We start from the raw sequence: 11,526 nt of genomic DNA on the forward strand, positions 1-11,526 counted from the left end.
AGCTACGTCAACGTGCTCACGTCGCTCCGTGGAAATGATGTCACTTCCTCATGTTATCCCGGAAGCCGGTGCCATGTTGTGATTTTTGACGAAAAACAAAAAAATCATCACGGGCGAAGTTCAGAAAAGTGGGACAGAGCACATTTCGGGGTGAGAATGGAGGTAAGAACGAGAGTAGAAAGTTTTCATTGGGGAATCACTTGTGTGGTCGGCATATCCAACCCTGTACAGGTTGGATCGCACAAGTGTCAACAATATTTGGTTTTCAAAACACAGCAATGAATACACGCTCAGAAAGCCTGACATCATTCAGACCTAGCAAGCTAACTAGCTATTAGCCAACTCTTTCCTAGTTTGTCAGCATTGAGTAGAGAGCTTTAACCTCTGCTTTCTAAAAGTCCCTGAAGATTGAGATTAACTAACTACTTTATATGATCTTTGTGAGAAAGCTTGCTAGTAAACAGCAAGGTGACAACAGGAAAATCATTTCCTCTGCCACTCTATTTGAGTTGTCTCTAAAATAAACGCGTGACAATTGCTGTTTTTCAATGTTATTATTGACAGTGGGATTTTCCAAAGATGTGAAAGGCAGTTAGTAGTGGTTGTTGTAACATTTCTTTTAGGTTTTGTCCAGAGAATAAACGGTTAAAGCCTTTAATTTGGCGTGGTCTTTACTAGGCCATTGGGATAAACCATTTGAGAAAAGTGTGAGGGAGTGAAAGTCCATGTTGGATATCAGATGTTTATTTAATTCAATAATATATTGGTTTGTTTGTCATAATTGAGCCATATGTGATTTTTTTTTAAATACATCGATTGTTACATGATGACAAACCGCTTTGAAATAAACTGTTTCTAAGCAAAATTCCGATATCCTACACCCTCCATTCCCAAACTGAAACCCGCCCCCAAGATTATGGCGATTCAATTCCAAATCCACAATTCTGGTTCCATTGATCAGCCTTGCTCGAACGCAGAGCAGCGGTGAGAAAGAACCGGACGAGCTAAATTCTTAAATGCATCAAGACAAGTCAAACTACGGTCATTTGCGGGATTCCATATATCGTATAATATTAGCCTTACGCTAGCTTGTGAGGTTAAGATAGTTTGAGTTTGTTCTAGTGTAGTAATTTAGGTGTATAAATATAGCTAGCACAGGATTCGGTACCACCGCCTTGCGTCAGCATAGTAGGATAGCCACGCTAGCTAGTAACTAGACGGGTTATTTTTGGTATGAGTGACCGAGCTCTGGCGTGCACTGAGAGAATTATTTCGCCATATGCATAGCAAACGTCCGCTTCGTTTTATACCTTGAAGTCGCTATGAATCCTGCATATTTCATGACAGAAATCTGAAGTCTGGGCTGTAGCCATTTTTGATTTATTCTTCATTGTTTGTACATTTTGTGATACTAAAACAGTCAGTGAGTGGTACAGTAGTTTTCGTTTATAGATTTGTTCCGCACTTCATCCAATTGCATTGTTTGAATGTCATACGAGGCGCCCTTAGAAAATGGACCTGAATTTTTACTCTGATCTAATGGATGGGACTGGGCAACACGGAGATCCAGAATTCCTGGACCCGGGGTCTTTCAATGGATTTGACAATAAGGTGACCGACAACAAGAGCTCTGTGTGTGTGTGTGTGTGTGTGCGCTCAATGGAGACATCTATGACCCCCACAAATACTCAAAGTCTTATAACTGCATATTAGGGCTTGGTTGAATATGTGGTAGCTACAACACACGTGTAATGTATTGGCTGATATGGCGAGGTGAGCTGTGGTCATTGGGATGTTTACTATGTGAAAAGTATGCCTAGCTGGGTGTGTGGTTGTTGTAAGGTTTGATGAGGTGTTGTTGATGCTATGCATGATGTCATTGACTTTATAAACATGATGATGATGCTGCTCATTGTTATGTGGTGATGATGGTTTGACATGCGTGTGTGCTTTGCGTTTCAGTTCCCTGGAGGCAGTGACAACTTCCTGACCATCAGCGGGGCAAGCCATCCGTTCCTCTCCTCCTCTGAGGTAGCTACTCAAACCTACCACTTCACTCTCTTTTCTAAACATGCTTTCCCTCTCTTTTTCCTCTCCCCTATCCTGTTTCTCTGTCTACAAATCTTCAAACAATCTGCAGTTATTCACACACCACTAACATACAGTATAGCAGGTGAGGACATCTCATACTTGACATTGTTTCATACTTACAATGACATACTTCTCCCCGCCCTCTTTCCTCTCCACCCCTTTCTTCCTTACCATCTCCCCCATCCCTTACCCTCTCTTCTCCCCCTTCTCATTCCTCTCCATTCTATCCCTCCCCTCAACAGACATTCCACACCCCCAGCCTGGGCGATGAGGAGTTTGAGATCCCCCCCATCTCCCTGGATCGGACCAGGCCCTCACTGTGTCTGATGTAGTGGCCCACTTCGGAGAGCTCTCGGACGGGGAGCGCGGTGGCCTGTCCACCCCTGGGAATGCGGTGGTGGGGGGAGACGACCCGTCCTTCGCCATGACCTTTGTCAACCCACATTCGGGGTCACAGGGGCTGGAACACCATCTTAGTCTGGGGGTCATCAGTCAACCTGGTGGAGGAGGGGCCATGCTGGGGTCTGCTCTGGGGATGGTGAGAACCATAGAGATACATTTCAATGAATAAATATCATCTGACCAATATGGCCGTCCTGTAGTGTCGTTGCCCGGAATTCCAATCACCATTCTAGTGTTTTATTTAATTCTGTGAGGACTACAATATTTTATTTAGCTCGTAATACTCAGCCCTTGTCTGTTTATGAACCCCACCTCTTTTCCAGGATCTGGGACACCCCATTGGTTCCCAGTTCAGCAGCTCCTCCCCAATGACCATAGACGTCCCGCTGAATGACATGGGCCACGGCCTGTTGGGCCACAATCAGCTGACCACCATGGACCAATCAGAGTTCAGCGCACAGCTGGGGCTCAGCCTGGGGGGCGGGGCCATCCTGGCGTGCTCGCAGTCGCCTGACCAACCACTATCGGCTGCTGCTTCACCCGTTGGTTCACTACAGGATGACGACATGGACGACTTCAGACGGGTCAGTCTTATTGGTCAATCTTTCTGTCACGTCTGTCTATTAGTGGATTACTCTCTGTCGGTCTTGTTTGTTCGTCTTTCTGTTGTAATGCAATTCTGCACACACTATCCCATAATGACATTTCAGCAAAAACAGGTTTAGAAATGTAGCAAAACTATTCAAAATAAAAAATATATTACATTAACGTAAGTATTCAGACCCTTTACTCAGTACTTTGTTGAAGCACCTTTGGCAGCAACGACAGCCTCAAGTCTTCTTGGGTATGACTCTACAAGCTTGGCACACCTGTATTTGGGGAGTTTCTTCCATTCTTCTCTGCAGATCCTCTCATGCTCTGTGAGGTTGGATGGGGATCGTCGCTGCACAGCTATTTTCAGGTCTCTCCACAGAGATGTTTGATCGAGTTCATGTCCGGCCTCTGACTGGGTCACTCGAGGACATTCAGAGACTTGTCCCGAAGCCACTCCTGCATTGTCTTGGCTGTGTGCTTAGGGTCGTTGTGCTGTTGGAATGTGAACCTTTGCCCCAGTCTGAGGTCCTAAGCAGGTTTTCATCAAGGAACTTTCTGTACTTTTCTCCGTTCATCTTTCCCTTGATCCTGAATAGTCTCCCTGTCGCTGAAAAACATCTTGACAGCATGATGCTGCCACCACCATGCTTCACCGTAGGGATGATGCCGGGTTTCCTCCAGACGTGATGCTGCCACCACCATGCTTCACTGTAGGGATGGTGCCGGGTTTCCTCCAGACGTGATGCTGCCACCACCATGCTTCGCTGTAGGGATGGTGCCAGGTTTCCTCCAGGCGTGATGCTTGACATTCAGGCTAAAACATTCAATCTTAGTTTCATCAGACCAGACAATCTTGTTTCTCATGGTCAGAGTCCTTCAAGTCCCTTTTGGCAAACTCCAAGCGGGCTGTCATGTGCCTTTTACTGAGGAGTGGTTTCTATCTGGCCACTCTACCGTAAAGTCCTGATTGGTTGAGTGCTACAGAGATGGTTGTCCTTCTGGAAGGTTCTCCCATCTCCACAGAGGAAGTCTGGAGCTCTGTCAGAGTGACCATCAGGTTCTTGGTCACCTCCCTAACCAAGGCCCTTCTCCCTCGGTTGCTCAGTTTAGCCGGGCGGCCAGCTGTAATAAGTCTTGGTGGTTCCATACTTCTTCCATTTAAGAATGATGGAGGCCACTGTGTTCTTGGACCTTCAGTGCTACAGAAATGTTGTTGGTACCCTTGCCAAGTTCTGTGTCTCGTCACAATCCTGTCTTGGAGCTCTACAGACAATTCCTTCGACCTCATGGCTTGGTTTTGGCTCTGACATGCACTGTCAACTGTGGGACCTTTTTATATAGACAGGTGTGTGCCTTTTCTAAATCATGTCCAATCAATTGAATTTACGACAGGTGGACTCCAATCAAGTTGTAGAACCCTCTCAAGGATGATCAAGGGAAACAGGATGCACCTGAGCTCAATTCCAAGTCTCATAGAAAAAGGATCTGAATACTTATGTAAATAAGGTATTTCTGTTTTTTTATTTCTAATAAATTTGCAAACATTTCTAAAAACCTGTTTTCGCTTTGTCATTATGGGGTACTGTGTGTATATTGATGAGGACATTATTTATTTAATCCATTTTAGAATATGGCTGTAACGTAACAAAATGTGGAAAGGGGGAGGGCTCTGAATACTTTTCTGAATGTACTCTATATTCAAGTACTTTGATCAATGTATAGGAAACTGTTTTTCTGTTTTCTCTCTGTATTTCTCGTCTTTCTCTCCCCATCTCTCTCGCCTCTCTCTCCCCATCTCTCTCGCCTATTCTAATTCAGCAGAGTGTGTTGGTGGAGTCCCCTGTCTCTCTCGGCGTCATCTCCCTCGATCCCTCTCTCTCCGATTCCCCCATACCTTCCTCCGCTCCGTCCTTCAGCACCCCTCCTACCCTCGTCCGGAGAGGGGGAGCGGTCGGAGGAGGAGGAGGGAAGAAAGGGAAGAGGAGGAAAGACCTCAACGAGCCCCAGAAGCCAGTGTCGGCCTACGCTCTGTTCTTCAGGGACACACAGGCAGCCATTAAGGGACAGAACCCTAACGCCACCTTCGGAGAGGTGTCTAAGATAGTGGCCTCCATGTGGGAAAGTTTGGGGGAGGAGCAGAAACAGGTACACATTCACGTGCAAACGAACACACGCATGCAGACATTCAAACGCACATGTTCACATTCACTATACAAGAACATATGTAGATATGAATAATGTATACTGAACAAAAATATAAACGCATCATGTAAAGTGTCGGTTTCATGAGCTGAAATAAAAGATCCCAGAAGTGTTCCATACGGACAAAAAGCTTATTTCTCTAAAGTTTTGTGCACAAATTTGTTTACGCCCGTTAGTGAGCATTTCTATGCTATAATCCATACACCTGACAGGTGTGGCATATCAAGAAGCTGATTAAACGGCATGATCATTACACAGGTGCACCTTGTGCTGTGAACAATAAAAGGCCAGTCTAACGTGCAGTTTTAACACACAACGCCAATGATGTCTGAAGTTTTGAGGGAGCGTGCAATTGTCAAGCTGACTGCAGGAATGTCCACCAGAGCTGTTGCAAGAGAATTTAATGTTATTTTCTCTACTATGTGCCGGCTCCAAAGTGATTTTAGAGAATTTGGCAGTACGTCCAACCGGCCTCACAACCGCACACAACTTGTAACCATGCCAGCCCAGGACCTCCACATCCATCTTCTTCACCTGCACAAACTGTCAGACCCACTCAGGGAAGCTAATCTGCGTGCTCGTCGTCCTCACGACAAAGCCTATTCCCCCTCAGGAGACTGAAAAGATTTGGCATGGGTCCTCAGATCCTCAAAAGGTTCTACAGCTGCTCCATCGAGAGCATGGTTGCATCACTGCCTGGTTTGGCAACTGCTCAGCCTCTGACCGCAAGGCTCTACAGAGGGTAGTGCGTACGGCCCAGTACATCGCTGGGGCCAAGCTTCCTGCCACCCAGGACCTCTATACCAGGCGGTGTAAGAGGAAGGCCTTAAAAATTGACTCCAGCCACCCTAGTTATAGACTGTTTTCTCTTATACCGCACAGCAAGCGGTACCTGAACGCCAAGTCTAGGTCCAAAAGGCTTAACAGCTTCTAACCCCAAGCCATAAGACTCCTGAACATCTAATCAAATGGCTACCCAGACTATTTGCATTGTCCCCCCCATCCCCGTTTTATCCTGTTGCTACTCTGTTTATTATCTATGCATAGTCACTTTAACTTTACCTACATGTACATATTACCTCGACTAACCTGTGCCCCCGCACACTGTATATAGCCTCCATATTGTTATTTTACTGCTGCGCTTTAATTATGAATATTTAAGAGAATTTACTCATCTATTTTTACTTAACACTTATTTTTCTTAACTGCATTGTTGTTAAGGGCTTGTAAGCATTTCACTGTAATTTTTACACCTGTTGTATTCGGGGTATTAGTATTTATAGTTTTTCAATTGACTTTTTGAACAGTTAAAATCTTCAAAATGGTTGCATGTTGCGTTTATTTTTGTCCAGTGTACTATCATCGGGTTCACACATTCTCTCATGATATCCCTGTATGTATTCTTCTCAGGTGTACAAGAGGAAGACTGAGGCAGCTAAGACAGGGGATCTCAAGGCTCTGGCAGCCTACAGAGATAATCAACTTCCTGAGGTGAGACAAGACTAGTGTTCCTAGAGAATGATATTCAGTTGTACTGTGTGTGTTCTTAGGCTTATTACGATGGCCAGTCTTTGTCAACGGGGTGCAGGTAGCCTAGCGGTTTAGAGCATTGGGCCAGTAAACGCTGGATCAAATCCCGAGCCATCTAGGTGAAAAAACTGTTGATGTACCGTTGAGCAAGGCACTTAACCCTAATTGCTCCTTTAAGTCGCTCTGGATAAAAGCATCTGTTAAATGAATAAAATGTAATGTGTAAACTAAATGTCCACTTTTACCTCTACCCCTCTAACTTTCTCCTCCTCTCTCCCAGCCAACCATAGAGCTTCTGGACACTGCTCTGTCACCTCCCTCTCCTCCTTCCCCCACCCTTCTCCCCACCCCCGTCGCCCACCATCCCCGCTCCACTCGTTCCTCCACCCCCACCTGGCCCCCGAGGAGAACACCATTACCAACATCTGCACCTCCAACATCATCCTAACAGGTGGAGATCTCCCTCAAGTCACCACCCGTTCCCGTACAGGGGCGCACAAACCGCCCGCCCCGGCCCCCAGCCCCCCCACCGTCACCAAAATCATCATCAAGCAACAGAAGTCTCCCTCAGGGGTGACGGTCGTGTCCAGTAGTACGGTATTGTTGTCCCGTCAACCACCGCCACTCCAACAGATGCAGAACACCCCTCCTCCCCCCCGTCTCCAGCAGATGGTACATGCCCAGGCCCCTCCGCCACTGCAGGCCAAACCAAGAGGCGGGGGTGCCGTTGGTACCACAGCACCACCCCCCCTGCAGATCAAGATGGTCCATCCCTCAGATTTGGACTCTCCAATTATCGTGACTGCTGCAGGGGGTTTAGCTGCGGCGGGTGGGTTCAATCCGAACTCGGGGAAGGTGGTACAGTCCTCTGCCATAGTAATGGCCTGTTCAACGGAGGCTGAGGATGGGGCTGAAGGAGAGGAAGGGGTAAGATGCTTCCTAGATATGGTGATGTCATAATATATGCTTGGTAACATGCCTGCTAATTCTATAAATCTAATATTTGCCACTCAACCCCCCCCACCCATCTTAGATGCAGGTAGAGTTGAATGTGTCTTCAGGGCCAGTTGTGATCCAGGCCTCCAGCCCTAACCTGTGCGTCAGAGCCGGCTGCACCAACCCAGCTGTCGAGAACAAGGACTGGGACAGGGAGTACTGCAGCAACGAGTGTGTGGCCACACACTGCAGGTACGGACGGATGTATACGTACACACACACACTGACATTACCACGTGAAACGCTTGGGAGTCAAGATAGATCATGTTCTTCCCAAAGAATGGAAAATGTCGATAAACCAAATTTCTGCTCCCAATTGTGATTTTAAAAATTGGTGTTGATCTATTGACGATCTCTATAGGGATGTCTTCATGGCCTGGTGTGCGATCCGAGGGCAGAAGTCCACCTCCGTCACGTAAGGAATGGACAGAAGAGAGGAGTGAGAGAAGATTATCATGATATAGACATGATAGAGGGAGGACTAGGAAGGAGAGAAGAGGAGTGTGGACTGAACAATGGACATGGTGGAGGAAGGAGAGAAAGGAGAATAGATTTGGCTTTTATTCACAGCAGACTTTGTCCTCTTAAGAAGAATCAAGTGGAAGACCAATACTCCTGTGATGTTAAATTATGAAGTTTAAATAATGAGAGTATTTTATATGAAATGTTTTTAATCATTTTAAGATGTTGGTGAAAAGTAATATAACGCTGCAGGGTACTATTGGGATGTCTTGCATTTCATAGCTTGGATGTTAGAGTTGGATAAAGGGTAAGATCAGGAGTTTCTTTTTCCTGATCACGTGACACAAGGAAAAACTTAGCCACGATGACCATATTCTTCTTGGCTAGGTCACGTGATCAGGAGAAACTCCTGTCCCTATCCATCAACCAATGAGAAGGCATGTTTATTTCATGTGTGCGTCCTCTCGTCCGACTTCCGTTGAAACGGAGATCACGGTATCAATGTTGTCCATGTTATCAATGTTGCCTGCGACTTAAAATCATTCTCACCCTCAGCCCTAGTGGGAAATTCCCTTCAGTCTAATCGTTAAGACCGTTGGTTTCCCAAGCAGACCTGGTTTCAGATCCCACCGTGACATACAAACCTCTGGGCTGCGTTCAGGAGTGTGAAAAATTCTGAACGTTGCTGATAGACAGGCCATGTATAGAATTGACATGATTCCTTTCTCTAGAACATGACAAAGAAGCATGTCTGTTTACATGTTGTATTTCTATCAGAATGGTTGTTCCACACTGAACATGATTGCCATTGAATGGGAAGGTTTCACGTATGCATATTACAAACATTCAGGATTACAGTTTGTTTTTGAAAAACCATCATGTTGGTGAAATAAAATTGTAGGAAAAATATATTTGAAAGAAAATACATAGTAATTTAAGTAACGCACAAAACAACACTAAACCAGCTTTTATTTTGACACTACATGACCAAAAGCATGTGGACACCTGCTCGTCGAACATCTCATTCCAAAATCATGTGCATTAATATGGAGGTGGTCCTCCCCCCTTTGCTGCTAATGTGGGAACATGGCTGCGGGGACTTGCTTCTATTCAGCCACAAGCGCATTAGTGAGGTCGAGCGCTGATGTTCGGCGATTAGGCCTGGCTTGCAGTTGTCGTTCAAATTCCTCCCAAAGGTGTTCGTTGAGGTCAGGGCTCTGTGCAGGCCAGTCATGTTCTTACATACCGATCTCGACAAACCATTTCTGTATGGACCTCGCTTTGTGCACGGGGGTCTTGTCATTCTGAAACAGGAAAGGGCCTTCCCCAAACTGTTGCCACAAAGTTGGAAGCATAGAATCGTCTAGAACGTCACTGTATGCTGTAGTGTTAAGATTTCCCTTCACTGGAACTAAGGGGCCTAGCCCGAATCATGAAAAACAGCCCCAGACCATTATTCCTCATCCACCAAACTTTACAGTTGGCACTGTATTTGGCCAGGTAGTGTTCTCCTGGCATCCACCAAACCCAGATTCATCTGTCGGACTGCCAGGTGAAGCATGATCCATCATTCCAGAGAAAGTGTTTCCACTGCTCCAGAGTGCAATGGTGGCAAGCTTTCCACCACTCCAGTCAACGCTTGGCATTGTGCTTGGTGATCTTAGGCTTGTGTGCGGCTGCTCGGCCTTGGAAACCCATTTCATGAAGCTCCCGACAAACAGTAATGTGCTGACGTTGCTTCCAGCGGCTGTTTGGGACTTGGTAGTGAGTGTTGCAACCGAGGACATATGATTTTTACACGTTACATGCTTCAGCACTCTGGGGTCCCATTCTGTGAAGCTTGTGTGGCCTACCACTTCGCGGCTGAGTAGTTGTTGCTCCTATACGTTTCCACTTCACGATAACAGCACTTACAGTTGACCAGGGCAGCTCTAGCAGGGCAAAAAAATTGACTTACTGACTTGTTGGAAAGGTGGCATCCTATGACGGTGCCACGTTGAAAGTCACTGAGCTCTTCAGTAAGGCCATTCTTACTGCCAATGTTTGTTTATAGAGATTGCATGGCTGTCAGCATTGGGTGTGGCTGAAATAGCCAAACCCAGTAATTGTAAAGTGGTGTCCACATACTTTTGTAGGTATATATGGTGTGTTTCTGGAGAGGAAAGGGAGAATATATATTTTTTAAATGTTTTAGTGTCTCGGAGTAGGAATGCTGATTTAGGATCAGGTCCCCCCCAATTGTGATCGTGTTAATTTGGATCTAAAAGGCTGAACTAATCCTAGATCAGCACTTCTACTCAGATGCTTTATGAAGACTGCAAATAAAGAAATTAGTATTTTAACCATTGAAATGTAATTACGAGAAAGGACATCTCCATTCACTAGTGTAACAATAAAGGGAATTCTCATTTAATATAAATTCTATTCAATAGTAATTATATTGATATGGTTTTACCACGTGCATCCATAGATTTACTTGGCATTGCATTAGTAAAAGGGAAATTATGGGTTGTGAATTATCACTTACTAGTTGTCATCACTACATTATGCATGTGGAACAAAAATGACATTAACATGTTAATGTATATATATAAAAAAGGAAATGAATGAAAAGGTAATTTTTTTTGTAGATAATTTTAACTAATGATCATAAATGTTTTATGGAAAAAAGTATGCTTTATGTATCATTAGGTAAGATTTGTGTGTGTTTTGGTTTATATCCCTAAAAGGTAAAACAAAAAATAAGGGGGAAAAATGGGGGAAAGTTGCAGAAAATTAAATTAACTAATCCAGTTAATTATTTTTTAAATCACTTTTTGCAAGAGCCATCCCTGCACATCCCATTTCAGCGGCAAGAAGAAGTTTCTGCAGTGATGTCAAAAACTTGTTTTAAATATACGTTTGTTTCCAGCGTGACGTGTCAGCAATTTCGAATTCTGGAGGTGGCGGGAAAATATGCAGTGGCGGGAAAAAAGCGCATGGTCACAGCCATGATCCGACGGAGGCGGGTTTTCAGATGTACCTTGGGAGGCGCTGTCGAGCAATGTAAAACAAATAAATGATACACTATGTGTAACAACACACGAGTACTGTCTTTGGTAACAATATGCATGAAATACACCAAATAGAACCCCCCCATCACGATTTTATGCACTGATATAAAAATAAACATGTACGTTCAATAAGGATAGAAATCAAGGCATGGGTCAAGAGAAAAACATAAGCAAACCACGTGTGGCATATACATTT

The 11,526-nt window shown here is 45.0% G+C and overlaps 1 pseudogene; it reads left to right on the forward strand.

The window, feature by feature from the left end:
- The first annotated feature begins 168 nt into the window (after positions 1-168).
- Positions 169-11,358, forward strand: LOC115136145 (TOX high mobility group box family member 4-A-like; annotated as a pseudogene).
- Positions 11,359-11,526: the final 168 nt, after the last annotated feature.

This window comes from Oncorhynchus nerka, linkage group LG12, assembly GCF_034236695.1.
Source record: "Oncorhynchus nerka isolate Pitt River linkage group LG12, Oner_Uvic_2.0, whole genome shotgun sequence".
NCBI lineage: Eukaryota > Metazoa > Chordata > Actinopteri > Salmoniformes > Salmonidae > Oncorhynchus > Oncorhynchus nerka.